This window comes from Dreissena polymorpha, chromosome 12 (assembly GCF_020536995.1).
Source record: "Dreissena polymorpha isolate Duluth1 chromosome 12, UMN_Dpol_1.0, whole genome shotgun sequence".
NCBI lineage: Eukaryota > Metazoa > Mollusca > Bivalvia > Myida > Dreissenidae > Dreissena > Dreissena polymorpha.
Window position 1 is genome coordinate 4,090,314 of NC_068366.1, and position 12,040 is coordinate 4,102,353.

Consider the following 12,040-nt stretch of genomic DNA (forward strand, 5'->3'; position numbering starts at 1 on the left):
TAGTAGTTGAGTTGTCATAACACTGGTATTAATGGTATGACTTCAATAGAGTGGTCCGATCTTATGAAATGTAATTTGTTTGACCTAGGTATCAAAGTATCGGTGGATTACTTGTTAACAAAATCGATTGTGATTGTGTTTAACTTGTATTTAGCCAAAGGGTTTGTTAATCTGCCTTAGTTTTACAACAGCATTTCAAAGTGGAATAAACGCTTAAGCTATTATAATAATAGCATTACTGCAGGGCGTCCATCTGAACCAAACAATTACGCAGTTTCTGCATGACTTGTACGTTCGGTCAAGTTTCTCGATGGATCAGTTAGAATAAACAGCACATACATGTGTATCATTTAAAAGGATAGTAACAAATGATCGGATATACAACTCCACACACACGAACACACACGCACGCACGCACGCACGCACGCAGGCACGCAGGCACGCAGGCACGCACGCACACAGGCACGCACGCACGCACGCACTCACGCACGCACGCACACACACACACACACACTGTGATTTACTATACGAATACTCGTAGGGAAAAAGCAACACACACACACACACAATTTTCCTCGTTTATAAGGCACCACCTGAATAGACAAATCCTGCAGGATCAATCTGCTCAGGGTGTACTTTAAGGGGAAGACAAAATTTAGGGGGAACTTATCCGGGTCATCAATTCTGACAAGAGGACATTACTTCGCCCCCTAATTTTTAGCAGGAGGGAAGTTCTCCGCCAAATAAAAAAACATTGAGGGGTCATATATCCGCCCAGTGAAAAATCTTTGAGGTGGCACCTCTCCCGGGGGGGGGGGGGGCGCCAATCCTAGAGTCAGATTTTTGGAGTACATGTAATAGTACCCGAGCCGACAATGACCAATCGAACTATAACAACCGTGTTCAGGAGGTTTTTTACGCAACTCTTTCAAATGTAGAGCTGATGTTTATGCTCCCGGTAGGATGGCATATAGCAGTCGGACTGTCCGTCCGTCCGTCTGTCCATCCGTCCGGCATTTCATTTTCCGGCTTTTTTTCAAATAGCTTTAAGATATTGACATAATATTTGGTGTGTGAGTCTAGCTACATGACTTACAGATGTGTGAAGTGTCAGTTTCGTTCCGATTCATTTATTTTTGAGAAGTTATGGGCCTTGGAGTTAGACAAAGACGATTATCAACATCACCGCCTTATTGCTTCCAACATTATTTGTTTTTCACAAATTATTAACGTCAGCAATGTCCAGACCTACGAATTCCTGTGTCAGTTGTTTCCATTCGCTGCTGCTCTTTCCTTGGTCAATCAAAAAACCTGTTTAATCAAGCATTCAAGATCCCAAGGGGTAATTGATTGATCGGGGATGTGGGTACAAGGTGATAAGAAAATATTGCCTAAGGGCTTATCTCCACTGGCGAGTATTTTAGCGCTAATCCTTTTGTTTAACAGGGACAAGAAAACACGCCTGCTCTTTTGTATTGAGTGAAAGTGTACTGTGTTTCAGGAGAGAAAAATTTGCAGTAGGCCCATTATTATAAAAAAACATAACTCAACAGCCAGCTGAGAGGGCCCGGATTAAGGATTAATGAATTGCAGGAAATGTAATTGTATTTACCTTAAAATAGTTAACTGTGTAAAAATACGCTTTGAGCACATATTAGTTGTATATATTTAAAATTGTTAACAACGTCTGTATTAATATAATTATTCTGCGAATTCAAATGTATATGCATTATTAGCTTATCTCCAATACAGAATTGGGATCGTGATTTATATTTACTAAACACCTTTTATCTACCTATTGATTTTTTGTTGTTATTATTTCATTTATTTTTTCTCGGAAATGCGGAAATGAGATTGTCTTAGCATGTTGACATATCCTTTGTAAATGTATGCGTTATGACAATGTACAATGTACAAGTCTTGAATAAAATTTCTGTCAGTCTGTCCGTTAAAGAGGAATGACTATCAGTATATTCGATAATCCATGACTAACGTCGACCACTTTAACATCTCTATAGACATATCTCGGTTTTCGCTAGATTTGGGAAAAAACATTAATCCTCTTTAACGAACAAAGCTGTCCCTTTAGAAACAGCTTCAAAATCACATACCATGCACAGCATTATTCTTTAATGGAAACTACTATTGATTAAACCCAGCGTTAATTGGACCGTGGAACTAATGAGTTTATCCAGCGCAGTATGGGATAATGTTGTGTCATATCTGGTTAACAGCTTGAAAACACCGACTTCGGACTAAAAAAAACTTGTGTCAGCAGAAGACTTTTGTTTGATTTTATTTTATTATATGTTTGAATAAGGTAACAATAATGACAAAGTGATGCTCACATGTGTAAAGTTTAATGTGTATACCTCACAGTCTTAAATACATTTATGGTAAAAGCGAACATTAGGGGGATTGCGATTTTGCAAAATCAACAAGTTGTTGCGAATTGTAAAAACTAGCAACCTGCTTAATGTGACTCGTATTTTATTGTCACTTCAAGATGTTACGACACTTTTTTTGTTTACGTCAGAAAATTGAATTACTTAGGGCAAAATGTGCAGGATTTATATTAACGATAGGTGAGTGATTTAAAATATTTGTTTTTATATGGTGCTGATTAATTGATCTATTGATGTTAAAGATTTCAATTAGTTAAAGAATTGCAACTGCACACACATTTGGGATAATATTTATTTAGATTTGACATTATCTAGTTTTTTGTACATGAAAATTCGGTAAGTGTATGCAAAAAATAAAAAATGATGTTATGATGTTGCTTTCATAAAAGAAAATCAAAGAATTGGTAATAAATGGTTTGCAGTAATAAAGAAACAAACAAAAGATAAAGTGCGCACACAAATGAAAAAGTATATTGGTCCATAGAACTCTTGTGATTTTATTTAATGGGCTGAAGATACTTACTGTGGTTGGTCGGCTATGATTTTTGCTTTAGATTAATTAGGATAAACCTCCAGATATTAAAGTTAATTGAAAACCAAACCTTAAGCACCCCATACTCTGCCCTTCGTTTGTCACGAGCAACAGTTGAAATCCCACATTGGTACAAGTCATGGGTAGTTTATAACAATCACTTACATTATTTAAGGACGAACATATTGTGATTATATAAAGAGATCATAATCCGCAATATATGAATCTTTCAATATGTTTTGTAAAAATGTTCAATGTTCCATTACTTATGCCCACACACGTATTAAGTATTCATAGCTGTGTTATATGAAAATTGGAATCAACATGTTTTTATTTCACTCCCACTCTTCAACAGATGTGTTGTGGCATTATCTGTGATAAAGGGACCATTTTATGTTTTGTTAAATTGACACAGTTGAAAAAAGTTTCAGTCAGATTTGCAATTTTTGTTGTTGTTATGCTATTTGAGAAGAAATAGTAATGATCGGCTCCGTAATGATCAGCATGCCATGCTCTAAAATATCCATAAGATCTTCTTTTTTGACGATTCGAAGTCCCGAAAATTATCAAGCATTACAAACGCAAAACCATTGCATTATTTGGAGAGTTCTGTTGTGATCGTTATATTTTGTTAACTTATGTAGATTGCTTATATTAATGAAATACATAATTTTGTAAATGAGCACGGATGGCCGATTGGTAAAAGTGTTACACATTTGCTCCAAGTATTAATAGTTCGAGCCCAGTAAAGGATTACTTGTTTCTTCTTTAATTTTTGTCTTGTTTTTTAATTGAGTTGTTTAGTTCCAATATTTACATTTATCAGTTACAAACATTTAATGACAGACTTAAAAACAATGCCAAAATCTGTGAAAAGGTCCCTTCAAGAAACAGGTTAATATTAAATGTTTCTTGTTGTATTATTCAGTCAAACGTATCCATTGGAACGATTGCAAGATTTTATTTTAATTCAAGGTAACATATAGATGACATGCTGATTTCTTTTTGCTTTATCAAATGGGTCGTAAAAAGACCGATGTAAATTTTGATGTTTTCGTTGGTTTTGTTTTATATAAAGAACAGGCAGAAAATGTCATAAGAAAAGCAGTTAAGAATGTGTGCTTCTTACAGCGTCTGTACAAGTAACGACCTTTGTTCATGTTTACTGGTGTTGTCGTGCAACGGCAAATTGCTTTCGTGTATAAATTATCATGCAACTGGATGCTTCACATCATGAATAATTTACTGTTCATTGCGCTTAAGAAAATCAATTGTCTTTTGAAGTCGCTTGATAGATTTCCAACCGAAGTTTTTTTATTGCCATTCAAACCGCGATGGGTGATTTTGTGATGTGTACATTAATTAGAAGAAAACACATACAAGTTAAATCTCTAGAGCAGATCTCTCCAAATGCAGCTTTTGTAGTTATGTAGTCATGTTGTGCGAATATAGTCTTACTCTTCGTACAATACAAATCTTTTACACAAATATATGTTTTATATGACCATAAATGAAATTAATACATGTTCTTGTTAATTCATGCGTTTTGACGATACATTAAAATAAACACATCGCTTGAGCGTCTAAAGGTTTTGCGTACTTTGCGTACTGTGGCGTCATTAATATAAACATAATACAAAACCTCCTTTTGTAAATAAAGGCCAACGACCGATGATTGCATGTGTCACAAAAGGATGAAACAACATAGATATTTTAAATACTAAAAATGTCATTATCAAATACATTGCTTACATTATTTGTATAAACTTTAAAAATATTACGAATTTGTGGATACAAATGTGTTTGTTAGCTTAAAATCATCTTTCATTAAATTGTCAATAATTCCAACAGCATTCGTATAGTATGATACCAACTTCAAATTTGAAACATTCGATCGGTTTTTAAGCATTTAAAGCCATACGCTTCCGATTGTTAATTTGTGATTAGAACATGTATATTAAGCAAATCATTGTGTACAGCGAAAAGGTAGATCTAAATGAAGATATATTTTCCGAAGAGGGTTGAGATTTAAAGCATCTATATGTATCACGTCAAGCAGATTCAAGGTATAGACTATGTCATGTGTCAATCTCGATTTTATCAATCGATTAAGCATTGTTTAAAGGCATTTACAAATTCATTTACGTCCTCATTTTCCAGGCTGAGCCAAGCTACATCAAAAGCCTTCTGATAAAGAAGTTTAACAAACTTAGGCAGGTTTTTACTCATTGGAAGACATTAATGAATATTGAGTGGAGGCTCCAGTAGCCTTTCAAGATAAATTACAGAGGCCAGTATGTGCATTCAATTTTGTTTTAAACCAATATTAAGGGAAAATAACATATATGCTTTAGTTTCATTGTACTCAAATCTGCAAAGCCGTTCTCGAGATCAAAAATAAAACTAACATCAAAACACGCGGATCCGAATATAACGACATAAGTTTGATTTTCTTTGATTAGGCAACTAAAGCTATTAGATTCAATCACGGAACGCGTCAAAAAGACTTAACCAACGCCTCATTCTGAAAGGAACTTTTTCTTAAAAACAAATTTAACTAATCATTACAGATGCAAAATAAATGAAAGACTTAAAGGGGCCGTTTAACAGATTTTGGCATGTATTGAAGCATGTCATTTAATGCTTGATATTGATAAATTTGAACATTTGACCTAAAATCTCCAGTTAAAAAAACAACAATACAATTTAAAAAAAAAAACATCAACAGGGCTCGTACCACTGACCCCTGCGTCATGCAGTAAAAAGTCTCCCGCCTTGACCACTCGACCACCCATGCTCATGCTTAGAGCGGATATCTTTTTTACCTTTATAAGCAAACCTCGTAGTTTCCCAAAATACATGTATAACTACAACAACAGAACTTTCCAAATTATTCAATCATTTCGCGTCGCACAACGCTTTATCATTTTCAGGTTTTCAAATCGTCAAAAGATGCATATAATGGATATTTAAGAACATGGTTAATGGTCAGTATTACTATTTCCTCAAAAATATCATAACAAAAACGAAAATTCGCGATTCTGCAACATTTTTTTAATTTTGTCAATTTACCAAAACGTTAAATGGCCCCTTTAAAGCTTGAGTTAAACTAGATAAACCCTTTTGCAATCATGAACTTAAAGTTTTCTGTTTACATATACATAATCAGTTTTGAAGATCCAGTTGCAAGGTTTTCCGTTTTGCAACCTTTGCAAAAAGAGAACATACGTTGGGATGCTTGTTTTCTAATTGTCTCTGCATTCGGTTGTTTGCGTTGATTCAAATCTTTTTAAACGTACTTGTTTTGTTTTTACAGTTATTGTCATCGTGTGGTATTTCATCTACCCCAGTATCAACATTTTGCCATGGCATAAAGACAACCACACGCATGTCCAGTCTATCAAAGATGACAATGCAGTCACTGGACAGCAAGGAACAGGGCGTCTTCAGTTCATTAACGCTACGAAAATTCAATACCTCAATGATATTCCATTGGAAATGGGGTTCCAGCCTTTCATTGACGTAGAATTCCCGCACGTGGAGACTGACGTACCCAGAATACCACACAACATCCACCAAATATGGATACGTCACCATAACACTACTGAAACCGATATTGAGGTGCCTGAACAGTTTGAACAATACATGAAGACATTTCCAAAATGGAATCCAAGCTGGAAGTATTACTTCTGGACGCATAGGACGTCAATAAAGTTGCTAGAAGAGAGACATCCCGAGTTGTTAACCTTTTATTACAAGACCTTGGTGCCGGTTCAAAAATCTGACCTGATGCGTTACGTAGTTGTATACGAATTCGGTGGCCTTTACGTAGATTTGGACACATCATGCCTACGATCGTTGGATATAGTGACTACAAAATACTCATGCATTGTTCTACCTGAACCGTTTGAAGACGGCATTATATGGGAAAATATCCCTTACCGGATACCAAATGGAGTCTTCTTGTGTCGTGCAAAACATCCCTTTCTGGAACAGGTTCTGCGGACTATATCCGGAATAAAGACCGTTGAAGCCAGTCCAACTCTCATCGGTCCACTATTTTTTTACAAGCCAGTACAGACGTTACAACAACATAAGCGACAAAGACGTGTACAGAGTTAACATCAGCGGCTATACCAGCAGTCCCTATTTCTACAAAGGAGAACTTCCTGAAACGCACAGCGACGCAATCTACATTCCGAACATGAGGTACTTTCTAGACCAACCACATCCTTGGCACAGAGACAATATCAAACGTATTTGTGAAAACCCGAGTAATGCTACGCTTATTATCAAGAGAATGTGTGTCGTTTATACGAGAAGGGGTTTCGATCGCAAGCCAAGTAACTTCACCTTTCTAGAGCATGCGTATACATTTTCATTCATCGATTGGTCGAAACGGAAATATATTCCAGTAAAAAAAGATCCATTCTAACGTTCAATGAAAGTAAAATATTGATCTAATGCAACGGTAAACTTTTAACAAGTGTTTTTATCTCTAATATTTTCCTATTTAATTCCTTATGTTCTTGCTATATGTAACACGCCTTACAATGTAACAGATATCAGCAGTGGCCAGTGACTTTCTATATGGCGATACAAAATCGTTCAAATAAAACACCAGGTCAAGATTTCACTTAATATGTTTTAAGCATCGGATCAAGTCGATTATTTCATTGAACACTATTAATAGTGCCATTTTTGATGAACACAATAATTGTTGTTTCGTCTTGTTCAGATTTCATTATCATGTTAAGGTGGAAATAATTTTACTCTAAAATGTGTGCCCACTTTAGTTTATATTCAAACAAGGTCCGTGACCTTTAAGACCTAGCATGAGTTCTGGGTATACCAATCGTAAAAAACTTGATCTGGCGACCTCGTTTTTGATCCCATTGAACTAAGATTCAAACACTAACCTCATTATGTCAAGATAAACATTCTGATCAATTTTAATCAAACAAGAGGCATATATGTCGATGCTGGAATGGTTATAAGGTTCTCCTAAGTTAAACGTTATACGAACTTGCTTTTGGAAAACAACATGACGCAGATTTGATCTCGGCATACTAGTAAATATTGTCATGATAAGCATTCAAAGAAAGTTTCGTGAAGTTTGTTTTCAGCTTTGACCTCGTGACTTACTTTTTGGATCACGTGGCACTGATTTGAACTCGGCATTTAAATTGCCAAGTCAAAGAAAAACATTCTTTCTGACAACGTTTTATTAAGATATTATAAAACATAAATGGCATGTACAGCGAAAACGAGCTTAACATTGAGGACACACGACAGCGACGACGGACGCTTGACAAAGACTGACCCAAACACCTCAACATTAACTTTTCGTGCTCAGATGAGTTTATAAGTGGTAAGCTAACACAGACGTTAAATCTTCGCATAAAGAAGCTCCAAAAGTGCAAATGTACGTAAATCGTTTTTTCCAGCTTCCTAAATAGTCTTCAAAATAAATTTGAAGAAATCGTTTTAAGGTTCATGTAGAGGCTTCATTTTGTAAAATATAGGACCCCTAGCATTGAACTCAAATTTGACTAAAGGAAGAGTGCCACATTGAAAATGTATACATATTTGCTTTAAAGGATGTTTTTCCTTCAAACTGCTACCAATTTTGTACATCAACGTATCATACCATCTACAAAATCAATCAAAATACAAAGCGATTTTAACACTAAAATATACATTATTTTCAAAAATCTGAATCATGTTTATTCCACGTATTTCGGCGGAAAATTATATAACGAGTTAATAATATCGACATTGACGAGGGCAAGTTACGCTTAAATAGTAAAAAAAGTTTACATATCTAGAAATATCAAAACTCGAACACATGTCATTTCATTGCATGCATAGGGGCAGTCATTTTTAAATTAATAAAATAGAAAGAAACAGGCTAAAAACTCACTCATCGCCTAATTGACATTCCAAACGGTTGACGATGACAAATGCATTGGATTGTAATCTTTCCGTTGATGTTTGCAAACTGCACGATCAGACCTCATAAACACTCAAAAGAATAACTATGTAAGAAGCATTTCATTAATGTTTACAATTGTTGTCGAATCACATGTATTATATTATTGCGCATAAAATAGTACGCTTACAGACTGACAGAAAGATCGATACGTAACTCCGTTAAATTCATCACGGTATACTAGTCTATTGATAATATATAATAATACATCGCTTTAACAATCTAAAAGTAGAAATAATTCTTTTAAACGGAGTTTTAAATAACGAAAGTGAAAACAACGGAAGTTGGATGGATATTCTGTGAGATGCACTTCGGCTCCAGAAAAACAATACACATAAACTCAAAAAGACGTGTGGGGGACAATTTTCAGCTGGAAAATATTTGAAATAGGGTAAGTGATGATATCTCTACGTGGTCATTTCTGTTATTTAGTGCGATCTCTTGCTGATTAATGTTAATAGTTGTTTTACTAGTTGCCACCCAACTGTATGTTTTCTCAGGTATGTGTATACACATACCCGGTTTACTCACCACTGCACGTGGTTTCGACCGATTTGTTTTGCACGTTTTTCTACGGAGCACAGCGAGGGCCACGCTTTCAAAATGGGTAGAAGGAATCGAAATATAAAATCAATCGGTTTGCCAATTTATTTAAATTCCTTTACAATTTTATATGTCATCTGCAATCTATTTCAATTTGAGATGGTTTAAAATTTGCAATTAGGTTGAGAGGTAAATAACAAATTGTTAAGCCTTTGAAATAGAATTGTGACTCTTATTATCCACCATACCTGGATTTTTTTTTTAAAGTAGTTACGTTTTAGTTATTATTAGAACTTTGTTCAGAAAATTTATCCAAAAAAAGGCAGTTGAATAAAAACTCATTTGTTGTTTTATGACAATAATTTTCTGTGAAATGTTGCTAACTTGACCTTGTATATGTATATAGCTTTGTATTTATTCAACTTAAGGTAGTGCATATCCTTCTTAACTTTAGATTGAGATTTTGTAAATTAGTGTAAAAATGTATTGGTTTTAAACCAAAATATGAATAAAGCCCACAAATATTGAATGTCAAAAATGTGTTTATGTTATTCTATCCGTCTTTAGCTTTAAAATGATATATAGTTTGACCATATTGTACCACATTGAATGAAGAAAAACCAAAGCGAAGTTTTAATGAATTTTATCCCCCCCATGAACCTTAAACATTCAAATTAAAAAGGATTTGTGTACATTGTATATAGATGGTCGCAGCTTTATTGCCCCGAGCGTTTTATTGTTGTGTATATAGAAGGTGGAAAATTTGATCGAGTTGGGACTTAAAATGCTTTGAATATAGGTGGTCGCAGTTATATAAAGTTGGGGATTTTGTTTATTTGTATATAGGTGGTCGCAGTTTAAAATGCTTGGCGTTTTATTGTTTGCATACATGTAGGGGCAGTTTTATCAACTTGGAATGTCATTGTTTTGTAAATAGGTGGTTCATGACTATTTGAATGCTAATAATAGTAGGTTTTGTGGCGATGCATATTCTTTTAAATTGCTTGTTTATGTTAAAGTTGGAATATTCACTTAACAGGTTTTGACATTTTCGTATGTGTATACCTTTATGCGAAAATAAATAATGTTGTAAAGCACTGAATTAGCTGATTGAGTAAAACGTCAGTGTTTGTGAGTTCTCCCTTATTGATCGGAAGCCTATTTAATCCTTTTCAAGCAAGACATTAACAACACAGTTGTCCTGTTTTCAGCTGAAATAGATTATGAAAAACATCGGCCGTGTTTTGTTTATATGTTAAGGTGAGAAATCATTTTAACGTACATGTGTAGTGGTCAAGAACAAATGAAATCTTGTAGTCATACATTAATATGCATCGATGGGATATCTATTCTTACACACGTATTTTGTTAACCAAACAGAATACTGACGAACAATATTTAGCCAATATTTACTAAGTTTATGATCCCAAGAAAATTTTAGTTTTAGCCTCAAACTGAAACTGTCCATTTTAGTAATCAACTCTCACACGATATAAACATATTAATCACTAGCTAAATGCCTTTGGCCATGTATCCAGTCGATTGTAAAAAAGCATATACTATACTATAACAAGCTCCACCATGCACATGTTTGACCTTGACGTTAAGTGTGCCTTGACCTTTGCCAAACGGGCACAATACTTGCACCTGACACACGTGTGGTAAATATAAAACAAATTGCACGATGAATGATTAAGTTACACTCTACATAAACTGTCTTATACCCAAATTTAAATGGACCTGTGAGTACATTATTGACTTTTAATTTAGAAAACAAGTTGTACAAGCAACAAGCCATACGCACTTGGTAAACAGTATTGGTAAATTGTTTTAAAATTGCATACTTAATGTCATGAGAAGCTGTAAAATGTTCAAATTTTACCTTATATCTATATTGGTAACATTGACCTTTGAGTGACAAATACGTCGTTTCTGAGATACGAACGTTTGCAGTTAATGATTGTTAAAGTTGCCTGATAAATGATGAAGTAGCAGTCAAGATTAAATGTGTGACATTCAACTTCGAGAATAGAGAGCAGTTTATTACATGTGATTCCTTTTCTTGATATGATAAATATTTGTAAACAATTATTTCCTTAATGAATGATGAAGTTTCAGTGCGGACAATGTATTTTATTGCTAAGTAAGATCTTTGACCCGGCAATGTGACCTTGACATTCCAGGTAAGAAGAAGGGCGTTTCACAACACGCCATCACCTGACAGTGGTCTTTTTTGGAATTTATTACACAATCGCATGATGAACGACAAAGTAACAGTCCAGACAATCGTTTGTATGGAGAAATTTGACCTGTAGCTTAACCTTGACATTAATTGAAGGTAGATGATTGTTATAGTTGACACATTGTCTTATAATGGTTGGTCATTTATGGTAAATTATTTCAAAATTGCATGATGAATAACAAAGAGAAAAAACAAACAAGAAAAGCTCGCCACCACATATCTTGACCATTGTGACTGCTATCCAATTAATTTCACAAGCGCTATTACAACTTACTACATGCGGAGGTATTAATAGACAAACACAAGAAAATAATAATTTTATATTG